Source organism: Cetorhinus maximus, chromosome 18 (assembly GCF_964194155.1).
Source record: "Cetorhinus maximus chromosome 18, sCetMax3.hap1.1, whole genome shotgun sequence".
Taxonomy (NCBI): domain Eukaryota; kingdom Metazoa; phylum Chordata; class Chondrichthyes; order Lamniformes; family Cetorhinidae; genus Cetorhinus; species Cetorhinus maximus.
The window spans coordinates 87,493,240-87,518,712 of NC_135896.1; the positions used below are offsets into that span (position 1 = coordinate 87,493,240).

At 42.4% G+C, this 25,473-nt stretch overlaps 1 protein-coding gene across 7 annotated transcripts in view; it reads right to left on the bottom strand.

The window, feature by feature from the left end:
* Positions 1-25,473, bottom strand: part of sipa1l1 (signal-induced proliferation-associated 1 like 1) — a 366,264-nt gene that overhangs the window by 259,061 nt on the left and 81,730 nt on the right. For 6 of the 7 annotated variants that reach the window (XR_013579509.1, XM_078563127.1, XM_078563121.1 and 3 more), the window contains exon 2: positions 17,175-17,254. The exons of the other annotated variant lie outside the window; for it this stretch is intronic. The gene's annotated coding sequence lies outside the window, so the exon portion shown is untranslated. The remainder of the gene's footprint in view (positions 1-17,174; positions 17,255-25,473) is intronic. 7 annotated transcript variants of the gene reach the window in all.

Sequence of the window (25,473 nt, forward strand, 5' to 3'; positions counted from 1 at the left end):
GTATCATTAGCAAATTTAACAACGATACCTTTGGTCCCCTCATCCTAGTCATTTATATAAATTGTAAAAGGTCGAGGCCCCAGCACTGATCCCTGTGACACACCATTGCCACATCTTGCCAACCAGAAAATGACACATTTACATCTACTGTTTCCTGTGAGCTAGCCAATCTATCCATGCCAATGTTCCCCCTACACCACAATAACCTTTCATGTGGCACCTTTTCAAATGCTTTCTGGAAATATAAGCACAGTACATCCACCGGTTCCCCTTTATACACAGTACCTGTTACTTCTTCAAAGAAATTCAATAAATTGGTTTAATATGATTTCCCTCTCTCAAAACCTCTGCCCGATTATCTTGAATTTATCCAAATGCTCTGCTATAACATATTTAATAATAGCTACTAACATTTTCCCTACCACAGGTGTAAAGCTAACTGACCTGCTTTCTGATAAAAGCAAAAAACTGCAGATGCAGGAAATCCTAAACAAAAACAAAAATGCCTGGAAAAACTCAGCAGATCTGGCAGCATCTGCGGAGAGGAACACAGTTAACTTTTCGAGTCTGAATGACCCTTCAACAGAACTAAGCAAAAATAGAAGAGAGGTGAAATATAAGCTGGTTTAAGGGGGGGTGGGACAAGTAGAGCTGGATAGAGGGCCAGTGATAGGTGGAGATAACCAAAAGATATCACAGACAAAAAGGCAAAGAGGTGCTGAAGGTGGTGATATTGTCTAAGGAATGTGCTAATTAAGGGTAGAAAGTAGGACAGGCAAGGTACAGATAGCCCCAGTGGGGGTGGGGTGGGGTGAAGGAATCGAAAAAGGCTAAAAGGTAGAGATAAAACAATGGATGGAAATACATTTAAAAATAGTGGAAATAGGTGGGAAAAGAAAAATCTATATAAATTATTGGGAAAAAAGGGGGGGGATCAGAACGGAGGTGGGGATGGAGGACAGAGTTCATGATCTAAAATTGTTGAACTCAATATTCAGTCTGGAAGGCTGTAAAGTGCCTAGTCGGAAGATGAGGTGCTGTTCCTCCAGTTTGCGTTGAGCTTCACTGGAACAATGCAGCAGGCCAAGGACGGACATGTGGGCATGAGAGCAGGGTGGAGTGTTGAAATGGCACGCGACAGGGAGGTCTGGGTCATGCTTGCGGACAGACCGAAGGTGTTCTGCAAAGTGTTCACCCAGTCTGCGTTTGGTCTCTCCAATGTAGAGGAAACCGCATTGGGAGCAAGGAATGCAGTAGACTAAATTGAGGGAAGTGCAAATGAAATGCTGCATCACTTGAAAGGAGTGTTTGGGCCCTTGGACGGTGAGGAGAGGGGAAGTAAAGGGGCAGGTGTTGCACCATCTGTGGTTGCATGGGAAGGTGCCATTGGAGGGTGTTTCTGCTTTCTGCCTCCCTCCCTCTTTGAATAAATTTGCCATGTTCCAATCTAATGGAGCCTTCCCTGAATCTAGGAAATTTTGGAAAATTAAAAACACAACTATCGCACTAACCACTTCTTTTAAGACCCGAGGATGAAGTCCATCAGGACCCAGGGACTTGTCAGCCCACAGCTCCAACAACTGGCTCAGTACTACCTTCCTGGTGATTATAATTTTCTCGAGTTCCTCCCTCCCATTTCCTGATTTAAGGCTATTTCTGGGATGTTACTTGTATCCCCTATTGTGAAGACCGATGCAAAATACTGGTTCAATTTATCTGCCGTCTCCTCATTTTCCATTATTAATTCCCCAAGTTCGTTTTATATAGGACCAACGCTCACTTTGTTAACTCTTTTTTAAATATCTATAGAAACTCTTACTATCTGTTTTTATATTTCTACTAGCTTTCTCTCATGCTAATTTTCCCTCCTTATTAATCTTTTAGTCATTCTTTGCTGTTTTATATATTCTGACCTGCCACCCATTCTTGCACAATTATATGCTTTTTCTTTAAGTTTGATGCTATTTTTAACTTTTTTAGTTAACCACGGATGGTAGGTCCTCCCCTTGGAATTTCTCTCTCATTGGAATGTATCTATTCTATGTATCCTGAAATATCCCTTTAAGTGTCTGCCACTACAGCGCTATTGACCTATCCCTTAACCTAATTTGCCCAGTTCACTTTAGCTAGCTAATCTTTTATGCCCTCATAATTGCCTTTATTTAAGTTTATAATACTAGCCTTGGACCCACTCTTCTTTACTTCAAACAAAATGTAAAATTCAATCATATTGTGATTGCTGCTACCTAGGAACGCATTCACCACGAGGTCATTATTTAATCCTATCTCATTGCACAATACCAGGTCTAGTATAGCCTGCTCTCTGGCTGGCTCCAGAACATGCTGTTCTGAGAAATTATGCCAAAAACATTCTATGAACTCCTCATTTAGGCTACCTTTGCCCATCTGATTTTTCTAGTCTATATGTAGATTAAAATCCTCCTTTAGTATCGCTGTACCTTTCTGACCCTGCGTTGGAGCATCAGGATAGGAAAATGTATACAAAGACATACACTAACCAGTTTGCACAAGGTCTATTTGTGCTATTACTTTTGACAATTCCAACTTACTGAGAGAATAGTTGTTTGATAAATTTGTCTTTTGTTCTAGATTTGGAGTTGGTGTTTATCTTTTTCTATCTTCTGTGCTTTTACTTCAAATGATTCTGAGATAACACATATCTGTAACTCTTACTGTCATGCTTTTGAATCTTCTCCAAGACTTAGGGGTGACCTAATAAAGGTCTTTGAAATCATGATTGTGTAGGACAGGGTAGATGTGGAGAGAACATATCCATTCTTGAGAAGCAATTCAAAACTAGGGGCCATAAATGCAAGATAGTTACTAATAAATCTTGTAAATAAACTAGGAGATGTCTTTACTCAGAGTGGTTAGTAAGTAAGTATAACCTTAGGAAGTGGTTGAGGCAAACAACTTGGATGCTTTTAAAAGGAAACTAGACCAGCACATAAAAGGCAGGAGAAAGATAAGCTGAAAGTTTAAATGAGGCAGATGGAAGGGTCAGAGACTCATGTAGTATAAATACCAATAGTCTATTTGGTCCAAATTGCCCATGTCGTGCTGTATATTCAATGTAATCCCAAGGGCAGGATTTTTACCTCGTCGGGTGGGCGAGCCCAGGTGTGGCCTCGAAACTGACCATCGCCCGTGATGAGGCCCCGACCATGATTTCACACTGGCTAGCCAATTAATGGCCAGCCGTGTGAATCACGTGCGGAAACGCTCAATGCTGCCTGGGTGGGTGAACGGTCGGGAGTGTGAGGAGGGCGAGCGCTGAAGTCAGAGTATGCATGTGGGTGCCCTCAGTGAAAGCTCCCTGAAGGCACAGAGCTGTCTCAGGGAGCTGAAAATTTCTAACATTAAAAATAAAGATTTTAAAATTAAGGTAAACATGTCCCTTCGTGTGCCTCTGTCACATGAGCAGGGGCATGGCAAAAATTAGATTTAAAAATATTTATTTTATTTTTTAATTAACATTGGAAACCTCATCTCATCCATTTGCTCAAAAATCCAAAGACCGCTTGGCCTTTTTGCTCGCCTGCCGACCGTAAGGTTGGACGGGCAGGAAAAAAATTCACTTAAATTTATTAATAGGTTTAACAGCCCTCTTAATTGTCAGCGGGTGCGCTGCCGACTCCAGTGAGCACCCGCCATCCAAAATACCGCATGAGTACGCGATGATGTCAGGATGCTCGCCCAACGTCATCGCGCACTATTTCACGTTCGTGCGTGTCAGGCGTGCACTCGCACACCGAGCTGAAAATCCAGTCCCAGGAAAACTGCATTCTGCTCACTCATTGTAGTCCATGTAAAATGAACCAATTTGTTGACATAATTGTGACTCCTTACACGAGTGCTTTGTAATCTGTCACCCATAAAAGCTAGAGAATGCATGTGAGATCACTAAACAAAGTAAAAGGGACTAATTACAACCCTCCAAGTCATGGCATCATTAACTCACATTGTTGAGTAGTGTCCGCTGACTGAAGTTGAAGGCAGGTTTAAAGAACTCCATCTAGCCCCTGACAAGGCTATTGCTTGGCTCTGTAACTATGCACATGCTAAATAAATAAATATACACTAAATTAAGATGCTGGACAATAAAAGGTTCTTGTTCAGTTGAACAACACAAGTACTGCTTACCAAATTGACAAGTAACAGTGAGCCTCAAAGGATATTTATTTACTGCAAGCCATTAAATTTGTAGCAATGAGAAAAGTCATCGTCAACCTCGTCATGTTCTCAACTCAGCTTTTTCATTCATTCTTACCTGAAGTCTAGCTTCCATTATGCATTTCAGAAATCAAAAGAGTTGGGGGCAAAGGCAGAAACAGGGAAAACACATCAGGAAGAGTTACTGGTCAAGTACCATTAAAAACTGTATAGTGCCAGCATAAGAAGTAAATTAAGCACTGCGGTCATTTTTTTCTGCTAGGGGTGAATACATCCACGCAGTATAAACTAAGCCTCACCAGGGGTAGACACGTTGAATGTAGATTTGAAAATAAAATCAACTTTTTGATGTTAGAAGAGCTCCAAAATTGTGCTTTTGATCATTTTTCCAAGCAGCCTATCATTACTCCAATCATTTGGAATTACTGTACACCAATTTGTCAAGAAAAGACTTAAGTGAGCATCTTAAAATAATAATGCCAATCAGCCATGTATTATTTTATTCTACAGAACACTGTTTAAAGTTCAGAGCTTGCATCTAACGCAGCGTTTAAATGAAGCACTGGATACAATTTTACTTTTAGGTGATAGAAACTGAAAAGTGCTCTGCTCTCTTCCGTGCAATCCCCTCCCCCCACCTCCACTTCACAAAACTATCCCCCTCCGCACTCCAAAAGAAGCATCCCTGACATTATACTGCAGGGCCAGCATTTCTCTAAAAAAAATTCACCTTGCATCCATTGTAGTTCTCTGACAGTTGGTGTGACACAACCGAACAACTTGCACTTCTACAGCACTCCTCACATACCAGAAGAGTACTTACAGCATTTCACATTGAGAAGGCAAGGAGGGAAAAGTGGGGGGTGGGTCACAAAAATTCAACCCAAAGAAAGGGATTTTGAAAACAAGGCAGAATGTGATTTGGCAAAGGGTATTTCCATAAGGCAGGAGAATGGGGACTGAAAATGTTACCACTATTGATTGATTAGCACTGTGCAGAAGAAAGCTGCTCCTGCCAGAGAATTCTGCATAGATATACAGCGAGATGCAAATTGTGGTGAGACTAAAGGGGCAAAAACAAGAGCAAGACAACACTGACATTAAATGTAAAGCTCCAATGACTTCAAGCATTATGAATTGTGTAATGCAACATGCAGATTAAAGAAACACATGGTTACATTAAATATTCTAAATATACAATTACGAATACTGAAAAATATATTAAAGAATTATAAATTTTAATTTCAATTTTATATTTGCAGTGATATAGTAGTTTCACTGCAAAGCTTACATTGTTCTAACTGCCTGGAGATGGAGCACAAAGAAACCCACTTACAAGAACCTCCAATTAAAAACTTTGAACTGAATTTTTGTTCCAGGGTCCGGATCCCAATGCTGGGCTGATTCAGAGTTGGGAACCCAGACTGACAGTGACAAGACAAGGAGGCCAATTAAGCAGCTGCCTCCTTAAGCCCTGTCCTATTAAGTGTGGCAGGTGAGTTCTTAAGGCTGTAGGGCCAATAGGAGACCTACCAACACTGTAAGATTGGCAGCCCCACATCAGAGGTGGAAGCTGTCAGTGCAGGTAGGAGATAGAGGGCGCCTCAAGACAGAGGCACCCTCTAAAGGCTTTTTAAAAGCGTATAATTATAAAGAGGACAAATTGCCAGGCCATCATGCAGGTACTATCCCTTCACTGGATGGCCAACAGCCACATCCACTCCATTCCCTGGAAACGAGCCTTTCCCAAAATGGGCTTGAGGCAAGAACATGCTGACAAACCAACGTACAGGCCAACAGCAGGAAATTGTAGGCCTGCCTGCTCCATTCCAACTTCTCAGCATTTCTTAAATTCAGCATTTTGAAGCTTTTAAAACCTTAACCTTGTCTTCTACCAGTTTATAATAACAGGGTGTGAAGAAAGTTCTTTGAGGAAACTACATGTTAAAAGTGAAACTACTATTGATAAATATCTACTTCAACCTTAGACACAGCTGAATAAAAACAAAGCATTAAAATTTTCGATTTGCATGTCCGCAACAATTATGTTCAAGTGTGCAGACAAACAGGGAAGCACAAGCTATGCACAAGTTACACCAGTGACTATACTTCCAAAGTAAATCATTAGCTGTAAAACTCTGAAAAGTCTGGTGGTCATGAAAAAGGCTCTATAAATGAAAGCATTATTTATTTCCTTCTCTCTGCACCTGGTGTTTTGGAGGGTCGGGAGGGGCAGGTGGAGGTGTGGAGAAGTCTTCCATTGGAAATACACATGCATGATACGATGGAGGTCTACTGTGATGTCCTGTGGTCAAGTAATTTCAATAACATAATACTGACAGCAATGGCTAATTGGATGAGGTACGAAGGGACAATCAAGGCCCATGAAACCTCAGCAAGAAAGCAACATCTTCAGTGAAGATAAGAAGAAACTTAAGTGATAGAAATAAAAACAAATTAAAAGATGCATTTTCCAGTACAGTTGGAGAACACCAATAGTGTACAGAATTTTGTATAACATAGCACCATGTGCACAAGTCAGACAGTATTTTCCCAGCTATGTTCTTGTAAACACAGTCATGTTTACATATTGGCATCCATAAAAAGTTCACTGCGGTCCAGTGGAGTGCTGATGTGAATATTTTTTTTATTGAAGATTATATAATGCTGATGAAGCGTGGAAATCTCTGCAGTCAGTCATCTTTGAAGCTGCAGTAACCATGTTTGGCAAAGGAAGAAACAGGAACAAAGACAGGCTCGAGACCCACCTTGCAGAAATTACTCCTGTCCTTGAAGCAAAGAGCGCAGCTCAGCTGACTTGCAACTGGTCTCCTAGCCCTAAAGCACAAGTCACTCTCATGTGAGGCAAGCCAGTTGTGCAGAAGACAACAAAGCAACATCTTCAGTGAAGATAAGAAGAAACTTAAGTGATAGAAATAAAGGTAAGGTACCGTGCCAACAAGTATTGGATCAATCTATGCAAAGAAATGCAATCTGCTGGTGAAAATGGTAACCTTCACACTATGTACGATGGTTTAACATCTGGCCCCGCCATCACCCAAGTTGCTCTTTTGAAATCTGCAAATGGGGAAGTACTCACCAACAGGAACAAAAATGGCCCACTGAGTGGAGCACTACTTCAAGCTATACTCATCTGAGACAGGTATCTCTCTGCCTCTGCTTGATGATCTTTTGCAGCTACCTGTCAGGTATCAGCTTGATGCAGAACCCTCATTACTTGAGCTCACAAAGGCCATTGACTCCTTAGCAGCACAGAAAGCAGCTGGAAAGGATGGAATACCAGTTGAGCTATTAAAGTATGGAAAGCCCCATCTGCTACCATACCTCCACAACCACCTAGAGGTGGCTCTGCCCAAGAGGATGTATATGATGCAAATATAATCATGTTATACAAGAAAAAAGACAATCGAGGGGATTGCAACAACTACCAGTGCATCTTGCTTCTCAGCATCACTGGGAAGGCCTTTGCCAGAGTCATTGTAACAAGGCTCCATTGACTAGCCAACAGAACATACCTGGAAGCACAATGTGGCTTCAAACCAGGCAGATCCACAGTAGACATGATCTTCTCCCTGCGTCAGCTTCAAGAGCAGAAAACTCCACTCCACCTTGCTTTTGTGGATCTCACAAAAGCATTTGACACCATGAGCAGGATGGGCCTCTACCGGATAGTGGACAAAAGTCAACCGTCCTCCCAAGCTTTGCAATCTCATAAGGTCCTTCCACGGCACCAGTTTGACAGCTGCACCTCTGAAAGTTGAGATAAAGAATGGGGTCAAACAGAGCTACGTCTTACCCTCATCACCGAGCGCACTGCCTCCTCCCTGGAGGGAGTGACGACTCTCACGGAGAGGCAATTCCACAGACAGAATCAAGAGTTCCTGGGGTTGTGCTCGGACCTGCAAGCCCTCACACAGACATTGACCTCAGGTGGTCAGTGCCAGTGTGGGTGATAGATGAGGCAACCAGCTAGATGCCCGTCCATTAATTGCGAGCAGGGAGGTCCAGACTGACCTCACGATGGCGAACAAGCTGCTTGCCTCTGCAAGCTCTGGATGAAGGCAGCAGCTCTTCCACCCCTCTGCCAGTGTCCGTGGCATCTGATAAAGCTGCGATGACTGGGGAGATCATAAGACCATAAGACATAGGAGCAGAAATTAGGCCACGCGGCCCAGATGCCAGCCTTGGCACTGGCCGCTCCCTCCCAGGAAGGGCCAGAACAGGCTTCACTGGCCAGAGGACGACCGCCAAGGTCAAGGTCAACTGGACAGCACAGTCAGCAGGTTGCCTCCAATGCCACTGCCAGCAATGGGGGCAACAAGACGCAGCACTTACAAACGTAAATTTAAGGCACCATGAGCGCAAGAGGGGCTAATCATGGGTGGTGATCTTCTGTTCTGCCATGTTTTGTTAATATGTTTACTAGTGTTGCCATTAATACCATATATATCTATGTTCATTTGATTTGAGTGTCAACATGATATAAATGTTCTTTTTGTGTTAATGGCCCGAGTATGCTTCACTTGTTTGGTAGGAGCAGGGCACGCCAGTATCTACAGGGCACGCCAGTATCTACAGGGCACGCCAGTATCTACAGGGCACGCCAGTATCTAATGCTGCACGTGAGTGGCTCTAAACTTTATTGCACAGGCAGAGTAGACTTTGGTTCAAAGGAAAGGGTCATTTCAAACATCCGGGATCAAGGTGGCATCACTGGCATGAGGTGGAAGCAGATCTTATAGCAGCCTGGCTGAAGGAGCATTGGATCAAGGTGTCCCTACCTTCCTGAAGGGTCCAGAGGTCTGCCTCCATGCCCTCAGCATTCTCCTTACCAGGCTCCTCTTAGGACTCACCACTGGATTCATCCTCTGTGGCCTGAGGAGCTGCCTCAAGTTCCTCTTCCTCCAGTGAGCTCCCCCCCGGCCCTTGCCAGAGCCAGATTGTGGAGAGCGCAGCATGCAACCACCATCATTGACACCCGCTCTGGGAGAAGTATTGAAGTGCTCCCTCTGAATAGTCCAGGCATCAGAAGCGCATCTTCAGAAGACCTATGGTCCTCTCCATCACTGCCATTGCGGAGGCATGATTCCTATTTTAACGTTGCTCTGCCTCTGTTCTTAGGTGGCGGAGAGGCCTCGTCACCGAATAGCCATCCATCCAGCCAGGCTGGAGCACTGAATAGCCTCAGCACCTGGGGGTGTCTGAGGACAAAAGCATCATGTGAGCTGTCAGGGTGCCTTGCACGGACTTGCAGAATCTGCGTGTTATGGTCACAAACTATCTGGACGTTCACAGAATGGAGGCCCTTCCTGTTGACAAAGGCACTCGGCTGACCCGCTGGCGTCTTGATGTCCAAAAGTGTGCAGTCGATTGCACCCTGGATGTGGGGGGAACCCAGCAATCGCTGGCCTCGTCCGTTCGGAAATGAATAAATGCCATTATCTGCCTGAACAGGCCATCAGTCACCAGCTTGATGCAACTGTGGACAGTTGATTGGGACACTCCACGAAGATCCCCTGCTGACCCCTGGAAAGAGCTGGAGGCATAGAAGTTGAGAGTCACTGTGACCTTCAGCCACTGGCATGGGGTGTCCGCCCACACAGTCGGAGCTGATCTCAGGCCCAATCATCTGGAAAATGGAGGTCACAGTCTCCCTGGGGAAGCAGAGCCTCCTTCAGCATTGCACCTCAGACATGTTGAGGTAGCTGCATCACTGCCTGTAAATCCCGGCAGCAGGATAGTGGCGTCTTATGTGGCCCTTTATGCTTTACTTCCTACTGTCCCTGCGCCTCTTGTGCCTGTGCCTGTGCCTCTCCTCAGACAGGTCACTCCCCTGGAATCTGCATAGGAACACTGGCCTCCACTCCCATCTGCCCTCCTATTCCTCCTGAGGAGGTGCCACCAGTGGAGAGCACAATCCCCATTACCAGGGTAACAGAAAGGTGTCTGATACCTGGAAGGCTCCAAACAGTCAAACTTCTTCGGGGGCCTTGGAGACACCAATGAGTCCTGAAATGAAGCCTAGAAATGCTAAGAATGAAGCTCAGAACAGAGATGAAGCCATCAAATTCAAATAGCAACCAGCAGCTATCTCCTAATCTTCTCACTACTCACAATGGCAATGCTGCAGACCCTTGTTATCCTGCCCTTGGATGACGTTTCATTAAAAGTGGGCTGCCCGCCTGCTCGTTGGCTGAGCATGAAATTGCACGGACAATGTAAAATCACGAACAATTGCCTTTTTAATGGCCTAAAGTGGCCTTTTAATTCTTGGCGCGCGTGGCATCAACACCGGCACACACCCGCCGACCTGAAGGTTGCTTGCGCTATTTCACGTCTGCTCGGGTCGGAGGCACACCTGCTCGCAAAGCGTAACATTTTGCCCCATGTTTTTAAGGCACCCCCATTAGCTCCTTAGTAATTTTTTTGCCCGATTGTGCTTTTAAGTGCTGTGGGGCATTCTTGAATGTTAAAATCGCCACATAAAGGCAAATTGATAGCGAATCATGTCAGAGTGTATTGCAAGTTAGTCAATTGGTGAGGAACAGGGTGAGCAATTCAACCCAAATCATGTTCTAATGGGAAGTTCACACAATGGGTCAGGAGTCAGGAAACAACAACAACAACTGGGACCAGGATTCTGGCTGATTTTTCTTCCCCCTAGGCAATCAATGCCAAGAACAATTGCAGTTTTGCACTGTATTGCACCTGAGGTCAGCTAACACAGGATGAACCAGGGCATTCCTGTTTTTGGGGTGAGGGAAGAGAATTCCTTGGTGGACAAGCCTCAGCAACATCATTGATGCATTAAGAGAGAACAGTTCACCATTCTGCTACACGAGTAGCGTGCAAAACAACTATTTTCCAAGTAGCCACTACCCTTGGTAGTTCAGAACTTGAGTATGCTGAAAAAAAATGAGATGCTGTCGAGCCTTTTCATTTTGCACTCATCAGGACAGAAGCAAGAATACCAAATTTCAAAGGGAACAATGATTCATATTGCATGAGAAAAGGGTGTTGATTGGTTGACAAATGGATTCTGATTGGTCGAGGCATTGTCATTGAGAATGCACCAGGGAAAAGTTGTACCCGAAGTTTTTGTTTAGTTGAAAAAGGCAATACCTGGACACATTCTCTTTGTTTCCAAGTCTGTGTAACTCAGTGGACTTACCCGCAAGCAATGGAAAGGAGAAGAAAAAGAGCCATTACGTTCTTAAAGGACAGTTATTGTACAATAGAGTGAGATACTGGTTCCTTTGTTCAACATTGACAGCACGATCCTAGAGTATCCCATTTAATGCAGTCTCACTGTATCTCATAACATTATAGACAGCTGGTCAGAGTTAGTAACTATTCCTTTCGTCCAAATGTTTCCATACTTTTTTTAAAAAAAGATGAACTTCAGAACAGTTCCTTCATACTTACAAGATCATGTCCAAGAAAAACACAGAGCTGCAGTGAATTTAAAAAAAGACCACACAGCAAAATTAATTTGTTACTAATTCTTCAGCCCTTCCTATTACTGAGATATTGGTTTGTAAAAATAAATTCCAAAGTACATCCCAAGAGCCAGGAGCCAAGCAACCTTTCCCCATTTGTGTCATATCAGCACAAACATGACCTTTTGTATTTTAGCTAGAATGATGAATTACACTACAACATTGTACTGTAAACACATTTTTGCAGTATTGATCGTTCACTCCTCAATCACAACATTCAAAGTCTACTGATCTGCCCCTTTATCTTCCTCCTTTTCACTTTTCTCTGATCTGAAATTCCATTTCATTACTTCACCTCCCAAGTTCCATCAGCCTAGGTACCGGCATCACAGTTTACTCCTGCCACTTCCAACCTTTCCTCCTATTAAAGCGCTAGGTTTCACTTGCAGCTTTGTAGAGAAAATACATTCTTTACCCCGACAAATACAATTAAAAAGAAAAAAAATTTATATATTCATAATTCTAGTTATAAGATATCTTTTTTGGAAAAACAAACTAGAATCACAGAGACATCCTGAGAAGCATCATGAAACAGGGGGTGGCAGGAATCCCAGTGTACAGGCTCAGATGAAAACTAGCTCAGAATATTTTTGTTGCCTGCATTCTTTTATGCCTCCCACACAATGGATCTCACCAGTTAACAGTATAATTGCCAAGCAATAGGTTCCCAAAGGAAAGTAGAGAAAATTATTTTACACATCATAGAAGATTCCTTGGGGGAAAAGGAACCACAATAGCTGAAATGGCATTAAGCACATATACCAAGTGGGTACCGTGCCAATGCCAAGTATAAGTTTCATCCACCAGTGTAAACAGGTTTCCATAAGACCATAAGATGTAGGAGCAAAAGTAGGCCATTCAGCCCATCAAGTCTGCTCTGCTATTCAATGTGATCATTGCTGATCTGATAATCCTCAACTCCACTTTCCTGCCTTTTCTCCATAACCCTTGATTCCCTTACTGATTAAAAATCTGTCTATCTCAGCCTTGAATATACTTAACGACCCAGACTCTACAGTCCTCTACAGTAAAGAATTCCACAGATTCACTGCCCCCGAGAGAAGAAATTCCTCATCTGTGTCTTGAATGGCTGGCCCCTTACTCTGAGATTATACCCTTTGGTCCAAGAGCCTCCCACAAGGGGAAACAACCTCTCAGCATCTACCCTGTCAAGCCCCCTAAGAATCTTATATCTTTCAATAAGATTCTTATTCTTCTAAACTCCATTGAGTACTGGCCCGATCTACTCAACCTCTCCTCATAAGAAAATCCCTCCATACCCAGGATCAACCTAGCAAATTTTCTCTGGACTGCCTCCAATGCCAGTATATCTTTCCTTAGATAAGAGGACCAAAACTGTTCACAATATTCTAGGTATGGTCTAACTAGTGCCTTGTTTAGTTTTAGCAAGGTTTCCCTATTTTTATACTCATTTCCCTTTGAAATAAAAGCCAACATTCCATTTGCCTTCCCTAATACCTGAATTTGCATGCTAGCTCTTTGGGATTCATGCATGAGGACCCCTAAATCCCTCCATGCTGCAGCCTTCTGCAGTCTTTCTCCATTTAAATAATATTCAGCTCATCTATTCTTCCTGCCAAGTGCACAACCTCACATTTTCCCACATTATATTCCATCTGCCAAGTTTTTGCCCACTCACTTAACCTGTCTATATCGCTCTGTATGCTCCTTGTGTCATCCTCATCACTTGCCTTTCCATCTATTTTTGTGTCATCTGCAAACTTGACAATAGCACATTCACTTCCCTCATCCAAGTCATTAATATATATTGCAAATAATTGTGGCCTCATCGCAGACCCCTGTGGTACTCCACTAGTTATCCCAACTCGGTCTTCTATTGGTTAGCCAATCCTCTATCCATGCTAATATACTGCCTCCAACAGCATAGGCTCTTATATTAAGTAGCCTTATGTACGGTAGCTTATTGAACGCCTGTTGGAAATCCATTAAACGGTTCACAAGTTCTCTGGAAAGGGACAGCAGCAAGAGAAACAGGGTTGCCTTGTTGTTGACATTGGTCCATTACCAGGATATCACCTTGAAGCAATCAGAAAAGTTCAATTTTTATACTACATTTAAGTGAGTGGGCAAAAACGTGGCAGATGGAATATAATGTGGGAAAATGTGAGATTGTGCCCTTTGCAGGAAGAATAGAAGAGCTGAATATTATTTAAATGGAGAAAGACTGCAAAAAAATGCAGCAGAGAGAGATTTGGGGGTCCTCGTGCATGAATCACAAAAAGCTAGCATACAAGTTCAGCAGGTAATAGGGAAGGCAAATGGAATGTTGGCCTTTATTTCAAAGGGAATGGAGTATACAAATAGGGAAGTCTTGCTAAAACTATACAAGGCACTAGTTAGACCACACCTAGAATATTGTATTTTATACTACACGCTTGGTAGCGTGAACCAAGTATGCCTTCCTCCAGAGCGGCCAATCTTCTTGTAAATCAGCTGTACTGTGGGGATCATTGTTCCATGTTAATGCAGACTGGTTTTGACCTGCTTGCATACAGAATTGAGACTGTCATGATGCCACTAGGCATGTCCTTGTGTATGCACAGTGACATCACTGCCAAAATGCATTGCTGTTGCAGGAGCAGCAGATCCTTTGGTCTTTCTAGGACCAATGTAAGTAGAAAATACCCTTCAAAAGAAAAAGGAGCCCTCATTTCAGGTTGTAAAATATCCAGTGAGTTCCAATTTTTGGACACTATTAGCTGCATGATGCCTGCAGATAAAGCAGCCAGCAAATGTAGACCATGAAAACAGTTAAAATCATCCCTCTGTGGCAGACTCAATTACCTGACACAAGATCTGCAGTACTCCAAGGCACTATGAGCAGTCAGCCTGATCCATTAAAAGGGACCTACTACATTAGACCCCTCAATGCAAGCTAGTACTTTCCCCTTTGCATTCCAGATCACACTACAAGCCAACGTTCAAATGGGCAGGATGATTCTGAGTGGAAAAGCTGCAAGTAGTTTGCAGGGGCTCTTTGCTAGTAAACTGCATAGTATTAAGTGCTTAAATTCCAAAGCTATCTCTGCAATATACTTAGGGACCTCCAAGCTATTTTTGCCAATAAGTAAAATCTCAAGGCATATACCCTATGGAAAGCATGCACACACTTCATTTCAACCAAAATAGATTCTAGCTCTAAACATTTCTCAGTAGATCGGTTTCGAGACAATTGCAAATGGAAATCACTTTCTGCACATTTGACACCTGGCTGACGAGAACTATGTCAGTGCTTAACATGCCTCCTACCACTACCTGTCATCTAATCTAATCAGCATAACACATTGTTCCTTCCTCCCTCATGTGCTTATCCAACTTCCCCTTAAATGCATCTTTGCCATTGGCCTCAACTACTCCATGTGGTAGTGATTTTCACATTCTAACCACCCTCTGGGTAAAGAAATTTCTCTTGAATTCTTTATTGGATTTATTAGTAACTACCTTATATTTATGGCCATTAGCTTTGAACTCCCCCAAAAGTGGAAACATATTTCCTACATCTACTCTATAAAACCCCTCCGTAATTTTAAAGACCTCGATTCAGTTACTCCTTAGCCTTCTGTTCCTCAAAAGGAGTGGAAAGGCTAAACAGATTGAGGTAGGTAGTTATAACCTCCCCATTCTGATTTCATTGTTTTTGCTGCTGCTATATCATTTTGATTATGTGGAGACCCAGAACAAAAAACAGTGCTGCAAGTGCGGTTTAACAAAAGTTCTGTAAAATTTCACAATGAATGTACAACTCCATTCCACTCAAATCCCAGCGCTTTGCTTGCTTTTCTTACATCCTTATTAACCTATGGCCGTGTAATACATCAATAAGACCTAAGAGTATATTGAACTGCAAAACCAACATTTTTGGCCCACCAGTCAGAGGAAGGCAGTACTCTGGTCAGGCTACATCTTGAGCACTGTGTTCAGCTGTGGTCACCAAGATACAAGAGAGACGTTCAAGTGCTATTGCCAGTGCAGAGAAGAGCCAAGGCACTGATCCTGGAATCTGAGATACAAGACTGGAGAGCCTGAAACTTTTCAACCTGCAAAGAATGTCTCTGACAGATTATTTTAGAGGCATTTTAAAATCGTATGGAACAGGTGAATTAGGAACATTAAATGAAAAGAGAGAGAGTAGATTCAAATACCCCTACTAATATGTCCTATGACCGCAACTAATTCAGTCAATTCTTCTTGAACGCACTAGTCAAAACAGAAAATAACATCTGCTGAACTGCAGGCTGACTAAGCTAATAATCCTCTGAAATTCTCTCCAACAAAATCCATGCTGACACGCAACATTCTATAATGCTTCATCTAAAAAACATTTTCTTCCAAAAGCAGGAAAGGGAGGAAGTGAATAAGAAAGTGCTCATCTTCTGAATATTCATGTTGACCTTTTCCTTCAAGCTGCAGTCAGACACAACGGTAATTTTCATTCTGTCATAGACTTCCAAACAAGACAGAAAACCAGAGAGATTCAGAAACTATTAAATGAATCACTGAACTGTAATATTTAAATTAAGTCTCAGTCAAAAACAACACCATCTTCCTCTCAAAACAGAGAGTGGTTGCTGGCTCTCAACTAAACATTTCAATTGTGTTGACAAACGGTTGCACATTTCTATCTTTCAGGCTACAGTTCTTGTTCCTGGTTAATGGACAATAATTAACTTTTTTTTTCAGTATGCAAGTCCAGCTGCTCCCAACACCAAGTTATTCAAAAGCTAATATTGTCAAATGTTTGCTTCATATTTTCTTTCCCTAAAATGAACAGTCTTCAACACGTGGAGCTGTGAAGGTCACACAAATTAATGGACTTAAGGTCCGAAATAAAAAAACTCATCTTAACACATTATCTCTACAATCAGAAAAAATATAAACTATCAACAGTAGATGCTTATAAAGGAGTGGGGTTTGAGTTGCTAACTGTAGTTGGAGACATTCCTGGAGGTTGGCTCACATGAAAGTCTGACCATGTGACATTTGACCCATGTGACATCTGATCACATGACATGATGCCAGATCACTTTATGTTACTGCATGTAATTTGAGTCCTCAGGAAGTCATCTGTAAGACAGGGAGGAGGGCAAACCCAGAGCATGGAAGAGAGGGAGGACAGAAACCACTCATGCCCCCACCACCCCTGTTGGTTGAGACTCCCAGAATACTGACATCCATGATTTCTGACTCAAGCCTTTCCCCATTATGTTATTCCCAAATATCTAATTTCTCAACTTTATTCATCAATTGCACCCCTCAGATATCATACTGATCAGAACTGCACAGCATTATTATCTTCGTTACAAAGGGCATTTAGAACATTGTATTCCATAAATTTCTGTTCATTCTCATTCAGCTTGTACCTACTGAAATGTCAGTCATTCACTTTGTATAGAAACAAATACTGTAAAGTGACCTTACGTATTATTGGGAAATGCCACAAAGCTTTGCTGCCCACTTCACCACCAAGATTTAGTCTTCATCAGCCAGGATATCTGGAGCTGTGGAAAATACAAATACTTTAAACACAAGTTCAGAGAACAAAGGTTCTAGTTCAGTAAATAAATCTGCGATGGACCCATATGACAAAGGGCTCTGCATCTCTAATTTCAAATTACTGGATTTAGCAGGCTTAATTTTAATAGCTTGCAGGTTTTAAAAAAACACGTCAAACTCCAACCAGCCGCAGATGACCTTTGTAGCAATAATAAGTTTACCTGAAACAAGTTGCAGCTGATCAGGTTAAAAAAGGCTCAGATGTTTCCCAGTCATCTCTAAAGCTACTGTTTCATCTGTCCCACCAGATACTGCACAACAAACTGCAGTCAGGTCATATATACTTGAGGAAAATCCTGATCTAGAAATTTACTGGGAGTAAAGTCATTTGTGTTCCACATAGTCATAGAGTGTTTTGGGGAATAGCAGGCACGAAAATATGAGTTGGCTTTCCAGGCAACTTTTCTTGGTGGAAACATTGAACTTTATTTACAAGACAGCAGCAGCAGCTACATGTGCATCTAACTCCATAACTATAGAAGAACTCCCGCCTAGAGGTTCCCATGCTGTAAACTGATTGGTTTACACAAATCATGTGATCGTACAACACAGGATTATTCTTAAAAGCTACAGTCCTACGTTTATCAGAACTATAATTACTACAATGAAGTATCAATACTACCTAAACAAATGGCAAGAACTTTCGTTAGCTGTCATGTGACTAACAAGTTAATCCCAATACATTTACAATATATCAAATTCCAATTCTGTCAGATAGATTCCTCTCTCCTCAACATCCTTTAAACATGAAGGAATACAAATCAAATGGTTACCAATTGTTACAATCATGAGGTTTATAAGGTTATGTTTTAGTATTGCATCTTTTGGTTTAGAAGATTGCAATATTTTCAGACTGTAGCTTTAAATGTAGGTAGCTGAAAGGGGTCATGTGACCTGGAGTCTGCCTTACAGTAAGCCTCGGTGGTTTAAATTGTTAGAGATAGGAGGAAAATTCATATTTTTATTGAGTGAGGTGTGCAAGGAGATGCTTGCAGACAATGCCAGCAGGTACTGAATACCATGAACAGGCCCCAAGTCTCCCAAAGTCCCAGAAAGGTGTTATAGCTGTTAAGTTGTAAACACTGGTGCTGCAAACTAACCCTTTACTTCTAAGATGAAAGAGAGTAGGGATCAAAAATAATTAACATTTCTATTCAATGCAAAGCTAAGTGTTTCCTGTTGCCATGGGGAAGAGGGTAGATAAAGATGGTTTTGAGAACAGGCTTTTTAAAAAAAAATTGTTCCTGGGATGTGGGCATTGCTGGCTTGTCCCGCATTCATTGCCCATACCTAATTGCGTTTGAGAAGGTGATGGTGAGCTGTCTTCTTGAACCACTGCAGTCCGTGTGTTGTAGGTACACCCACAGTGCTGTTGGGGGGGTGGTGGAGTTCCAAGATTTTGACCAAGCGACAGTGAAGGAACAGCGATATAGTTCCACCTATGGCACCCCCCCATGCCCACGCAGAAGATGCAACACCTGCCCCTTCACTTCCTCTCTCCTCACCGTCCAAGGGCCCAAACACTCCTTTCAAGTGAAGCAGCATTTCACTTGCATTTCCCCTAACTTAGTCTACTGCATTCGTTGTTCCCAATGCGGTCTCCTCTACATTGGAGAGACCAAACGCAAACTAAGCGACCGCTTTGCAGAACACCTGCAGTCTGTCCGCAAGAAACACCCAAACCTCCCTGTCGCTTGCCATTTTAACACTCCACCCTGCTCTCTTGCCCACATGTCTGTCCTTGGCTTGCTGCATTGTTCCAGTGAAGCCCAATGCAAACTGGAGGAACAGCACCTCATCTTCCGACTAGGCACTTTACAGCCTTCCGGGCTGAATATTGAATTCAACAACTTTAGATCTTAAACTCCCTCCCCCCATCCCCACCCCGTTTCTTCCCCCTCCCTTTTGTTTTTTTCAATAATTTATATAGATTTTTCTTTTCCCACCTATTTCCATTATTTTTAAATCTGCTAGTACCTTGTCAGTCTTTCCACCCCACCCCCACTAGAGCTGTACCTTGAGTGTCCTGCCATCCATTCTTAATTAGCACATTTTCTTAGATAATATCACCACCTTCAACACCTCTTTGATCCTTTTGTCTGTGACATCTTTTGATTATATGCTCCTATCACTGCTTGCTTGTCCCTACAACCACCCCCGCCTCCCTCTCAACTTCTCTCTCCCCCCGCCCACCTTAAACCAGCTTATATTTCACCCCTCTCCTAACTATACTCAGTTCTGTGGAAGGGTCGTGAGGACTCGAAACGTCGACTCTTTTCTTCTCCACCGATGCTGCCAGACCTGCTGAGTTTTTCCAGGTAATTCTGTTTTTGTTTTAGTTCCAAGTCAGAATGGTGTGAGGCTTGCATGGGAAAACCACCACCTGCAAATTCCCATCCATCTGCTGCCCTTGTGGTGGAAATTTTGGGTTTAGAAGGTTCTGTCTTAAGATCCCTGCGCAAGCTGCTGCAGTGCATCATGTAGAATGGTACCCACTACAGCCACTGTGCATCAGTGGTGGGGGGAGTGAATGTTTAAGGTGGCGGATGGGGTGCCAATCAAGCAGGTTGCTTCGTCTTGGATGGTGTCAATCTTCTGGAGTGCTGAAGGAGCTGCACTCATCCAGGCAAGTGGAGACTATTCCATCACACTCCTGACTTGTGCCTTGTAGCTGGTGGGCAGGCTTTGGGAAGTCAGACGGCGAGTTACTCTCCACAGAAATTCCAGCCTCTGACCTACTCTTGTAGCCAGTGTTTCATATGGGTAGTCCAGTTCAGTTTCTGGTCAATGGTCACCCCCAGGATATTGATAGTGGGGGTTTCAGCAATGGCATTGCCATTGAATGTCATGGGGAAATGGTTGGATTCGATCTTGTTGAAGACAGTCTTTGCCTGGCCCTTGTTGGCATGAATGTTACTTGCCAGTTATCAGCCCAAGCCGGAGTATTTTCCAGGTCTTGCTGCATATGGACACTGACTGCTTCAGTGTCTGAGTCATCGCAAATGATGCTGAACATTGCGCAATCAGCGTGCATCCTCACTTCTGACCTTATGATGGGGGGGATGGTCATTGATAAAACAATTGAAAATGGTTGGACCTAGGAAACTACCCTGAAACTCCTGCAGTGATGTCCTGAGGCTGAGATGATTGACCTCCAACAGCCACAGCCATCTCCCTTTGTGCTAGATACAACTCTAACCAGTGGAGAGTTTTCCCCCCGATTCCTATTGACACCAGTTTTGCTTGAGCTCCTTGATGCCACTCAGTCAAATGCTGCCTTGATGACAAGGGCAGTCACTCTCACCTCAAACTCATCCCTTTTGTCCATGTTTGAGCCAAGGCTGTGATGAGGTCTGGAGCCGAGTGGCTCTGGTAGAATGCAAACCAAACGTCAGTTAGTAACTTATTGCTGAGTAGGTGTTGCTTGATAGCACTCTTGGCAACACTTTCCATCACAGGGCTAAGTGTGCTGTTGTTGTTTCCAGTGCCTAGGGTCCACGCCAGGTGGGCCATCTGGTTTTTTAGACTTGGTAGTGGTTTGATAAAATGGAGAGGCTTGTCAGGCCATTTTAGAGGCCAGCTAAGAATCAACCACATTGCTGCAGGTCTGGAGTCACATGTAGGCCAGACCAGGTAAGGATGGCAGATTTCCTTCCCTAAAGGCCATTAGTGAACTAGATGGGTTTTTGAGACAATTGACAATGGACAATGGTTTTGTGGTCACCATTAGACTAGCTTCCTTTTTAAATTCAATTAATAAATCTGGGATTTAAATTCCACCAGCTGCCATGATAAGATTTGAACCTGAACATTAGCCCGGGTCTCTGGGTTCCTAGCCCAGTAACATTACCACTATACCACCACCTCTCCTAAGGTTACAAGCTTCCTCAGGATGTCACAGACAGAGAGCAGTTGCATCCTGTGCGGTCTGCAGCCAACTGAGAAGTAGAGAGCAAGAAATAAGATGCAGGCTTGGCTGATTCTAAGTAGAGAAAATGCTGATGCAGAGCTCATGCTCAGATTGAAGACAGAGTTCATGAGGAGTTAAAGGAGGCTGGAAGATTTGCCTAGCTTGGATCGAGAAGAAATTATCTACAGCACAATCCTCACATGGAAAGGCAGTTCTGGGATTAGGAGTTACCCAGCAGGGAAAATAAAATAGAAGCAATCCATTGGAAGCTGGGAGCAGCCATGAACTGTTTGCTATTAGAACTGTATTCCTGTGGAGAGAGATAAGTGACAAGAACTGCTCATTTCTAGAGTTTATGAGTTGCCTACAGTTAACATGCTTAGTCAAGTGTATTTTTTAAGTTATTTGATATAGCAAAAGTCTTTAAACCTGTTCAAGATTGGTATGTCTTTCAGTCAGTAACTAGAAGCTCGCATTTCCCTTTGAAGTTATTGGTCTCTACAGTGATGGTAACACAACCAATCCACTGGTGTTCTTGATCTGGCCACTGCAAGGCATCTAACAAAAGGTATATGTCCTCTACATTGGAGACACCAAACGCAGACTGAGTGACCGCTTTGCAGAACACCTTCGGTCTGTCCGCAAGCATGACCCAGACCTCCCTGTCACTTGCCATTTCAACACACCACCCTGCTCTCATGCCCACATGTCCATCCTTGGCCTGCTGCAATGTTCCAGTGAGGCTCAACGCAAACTGGAGGAACAGCACCTCATCTTCCGACTAGGCACTTTACAGCCTGCCGGACTGAATATTGAGTTCAACAATTTCAGATCATGAACTTTCTCCTCCATCCCCACCCCCTTTCTGATCCCCCTTTTCCCAATAACTTATAAATTTTTTGTACTATATGTTTTTTTCCCTCCTATTTTTTAAATTTATTTTGATCTATTGTTTCATCTCCACCTTTTAGCCCATTTCGATCCCTTCCCCCCACCCCACCCGCACTTGGGCCATCTGCCACTAGCTTGCTTCCCTTAATGTCCCCATTAGCACATCCTTTAGATAATATCACCACCGTCAACACCCCTTTGTCCTTTTGTCTATGACATCTTTAGCAGTCTCTTCTTGGCCTCCAACTATCACTGGCTCCCTATCGAGCTCTCCTGTCCCACCCACTTCTACCGGCTTATATTTCATCTCATTTCTATATGTCTTAGTTCCGATGAAGGTTCAGACGGACTTGAAACGTCAACTGTATCCCTCTCCGCAGATGCTGTCAGACCTGCTGAGTTTTTCCAGGTATTTTTGTTTTTGTTCTAGATTTCCAGCATCCGCAGTATTTTGCTTTTATCTTAGTGTATGAATTGATTCAACCTCCAAATCTTCATTCCTCCTAGGAATTGCTATACCTTCAATAAGTTTCCTCCTTGCAGCCAGCCTATGAGAAAGTCTTCTTCTATCCCCTCCACCACAAGGATTTAAGGAGATACCAACATGCTATGCTGTTATAATCTTCAGTGGGCCACTGTTCTGTACCAGCTAATCTTTATCACTGGAATTACTTTCTATGGAATAATTGAAACATTCCAAAAGCAGAACAATGCAAAGCAACAGTCAGCACATTTGCATTCTCACTGGTGCATCAGGGCACAATAGAAATGAACAGTGCATTTACATTCACAGTGGCACATCACAAACCATGTCATGCGAGATTATTGGAACCAATCCACAACAAACCACCACAGTCAGAGCTGCTAGTTTAGGTTGACAGAATAAATGCAAGTCTTTCTCCGAGAACAGTTTCAAATCGAACTGATGGAATGAGGTTTCCTGACTGGTGGTTCCAATGGCCCTTCCCAAAATGAGTTTGAGCAGTTTTAATCTAGTTCCTACAAAAACTAACCATAGCTCCAGAATAAGCTCGCAATTTGTCACAGGATGGCAGCTGGCGGAAATTGTAAAGGGTCACAATAGTACAACTAAAAAATGTGCATTGTTAGGACAGATCCTCCAATCTACATAAACATAAGTTGATTGTTCTCATTATGAAAATTGAGCATATTAAACCAGGAATTCCAGTACCTTGTGTATAAAGGTTACAGTAAAAAGAAAACTATCAAATTTATATATTCTGTTGCCATAAATAACATTTTTCAAAATCGGTGAACCTACTGGTATTCTAAACTATCCACCGTGAACAAGTTTTTAATGCACCAGATGTTAAAAAAGATTGGAGAAAAAGATTTTGTCCAGAAATCCCACTGGCACTACAAAGATCCATCCCAGTTTCTTCACAAATAGAACTTGCAGCATACAGCTCCACTATTCCCATTCACATGTTCACTGGAATGGAACTTCATAATGTCACATCCAAGAAGATTCATTTCTACATCTAATTGACAGCTAATAGATGTGACCAGCACTTTTAAAACTTGCTTTCCGTCTCCTTTTATAGTATTCAGCAATTCAGTCAAATACAATTCTTCATATAAACTACGGTTTAATCTTTGAATGATTATTTTGTTTAAATCAAGTGCATTTCAGAGCCCATAGGATGTATGATCCATAGGTAGGGAGGGAAAAAAATAAAGGACACGATGGGTGAAAATGGTAAGGTAATGCAGTTAGCCATAGTCCAGATGTTTCTCTGTTAGCGAGAGACAATTGTTATGTAGCTTGGAGGGGCAGTACTCCACATCAGCTTAGGCCAAGGCAAGGGGGCAGCCCTCAATGAATTACTACGACCGGTACGGGGATTGAACCCACCCTGTCAGTGTCATTCTAGCCTTCTAGCCAACTGAGCTAAACCACCCCCTTCATGGAAGTGAAAACTAACTAAAAGGCACAATTTACAAATTACCAGCATTTCAAAAAATGCAATCTTTTTATTGATGGCACATCAGAATTTTTAAAGCATGACAAGTTTTGGAATTCTTAATTTGTCACTTCAAACTGAACTACTATTCAATGGTGTAAAGTTCAGTTTAAATATTATGACCCAACAAGAAACAAAGTAAGGGTATGGGGAATGTACTACGGGGAATGCTGGAATATCCATTATGTTTCCACTGTTGTCAATGACTTTGCAACAAAGTCTTGAATGAACTACACTGACCAATGCGGAAAAGGGAACTAAAGGCTAAAAATCCCTAACCACAAAACACATTCTCCAGCTCAAGATAAATTTAAACTTTTGCATTACATTATCCTTCCACTGAAAACGAGTAAAAATCTTTACACTATATCAGTAGCTGATTAAAACAAGTCATAAGTATTCAACATAGAAACATAGAATGCTTTCTGTGCTGTAACCATCACTCGGCCCGTCACATCTGTGCTGGCTCTCTGGAGGAGCAATTCACTTGGTGCCACACACCTGCCTGCATTTTCCCCATAGCTGTGCACCACTGTCAAGATATAATGATTCTCACAATATTATTGGAGTTGTGTGTGTGTGTGTGTGTGTGTGTGTGTGTGGTGAGACTTAATTGGGTGCTTTGATGTAAGAAGAAAAGTTAGGTTTGAAATTTTAATTAGGTAAACATGGGGAAGTTTAGAAACATAGGTGTCAAGGGAATATTTGCATTTTTAAATAAACCAGGCTAGATTGTTTCCAAAAGAGGGAGTGAAATGTGTCACCTAGCCAGGTGAAGTTTAGAAACAGTGTCTTTATTTTTCCCAAAGATTACTGGTAAAACTTAGTGCCATGAGAGGGTTTTATCATCAGGAAGATGAAGTCCAAAGACAGTGAAACAATGGGTATTTGCATTCAAAGAGGAAAATATGTATAAAGGAGTGGAGGATGTGTATAAGGGTAGGCATTTTAAGATCTCAAGTGTGAAAAAGCCTTCAGCATTTATGCCTCAAGCTGCTGTCTTCAAAAAGCTGAAGTTAAGAAAACTCACTTGAAATTCGACTTGTTCGGGGTTTCATGTTTCTTTGCTTGGGTCTTTTAAAATCTGTGCATGTTACTGTTGCCTTAACAGAAGTGTAACTGGGAGTTAGATTGATTAGGGGAATTTAGAAGTTATCATAGTCGTAATTTGCAGACCTATGTATGTATTTATAAATAATTTCTCTTATTAATAAATGGTAATCTAGTTTTGTAAAACCTAAAAGACTTGGTGGTCTCCTTACTACTGAATTCAAGACATGCATCTTGAAATTTATACAAAACAAGTTGTGGCAGTTGTTTCAAATTTCCCTTTGGGATTTGAACAACTCAGCATTTACCATCAGCTGTGCCATAACAA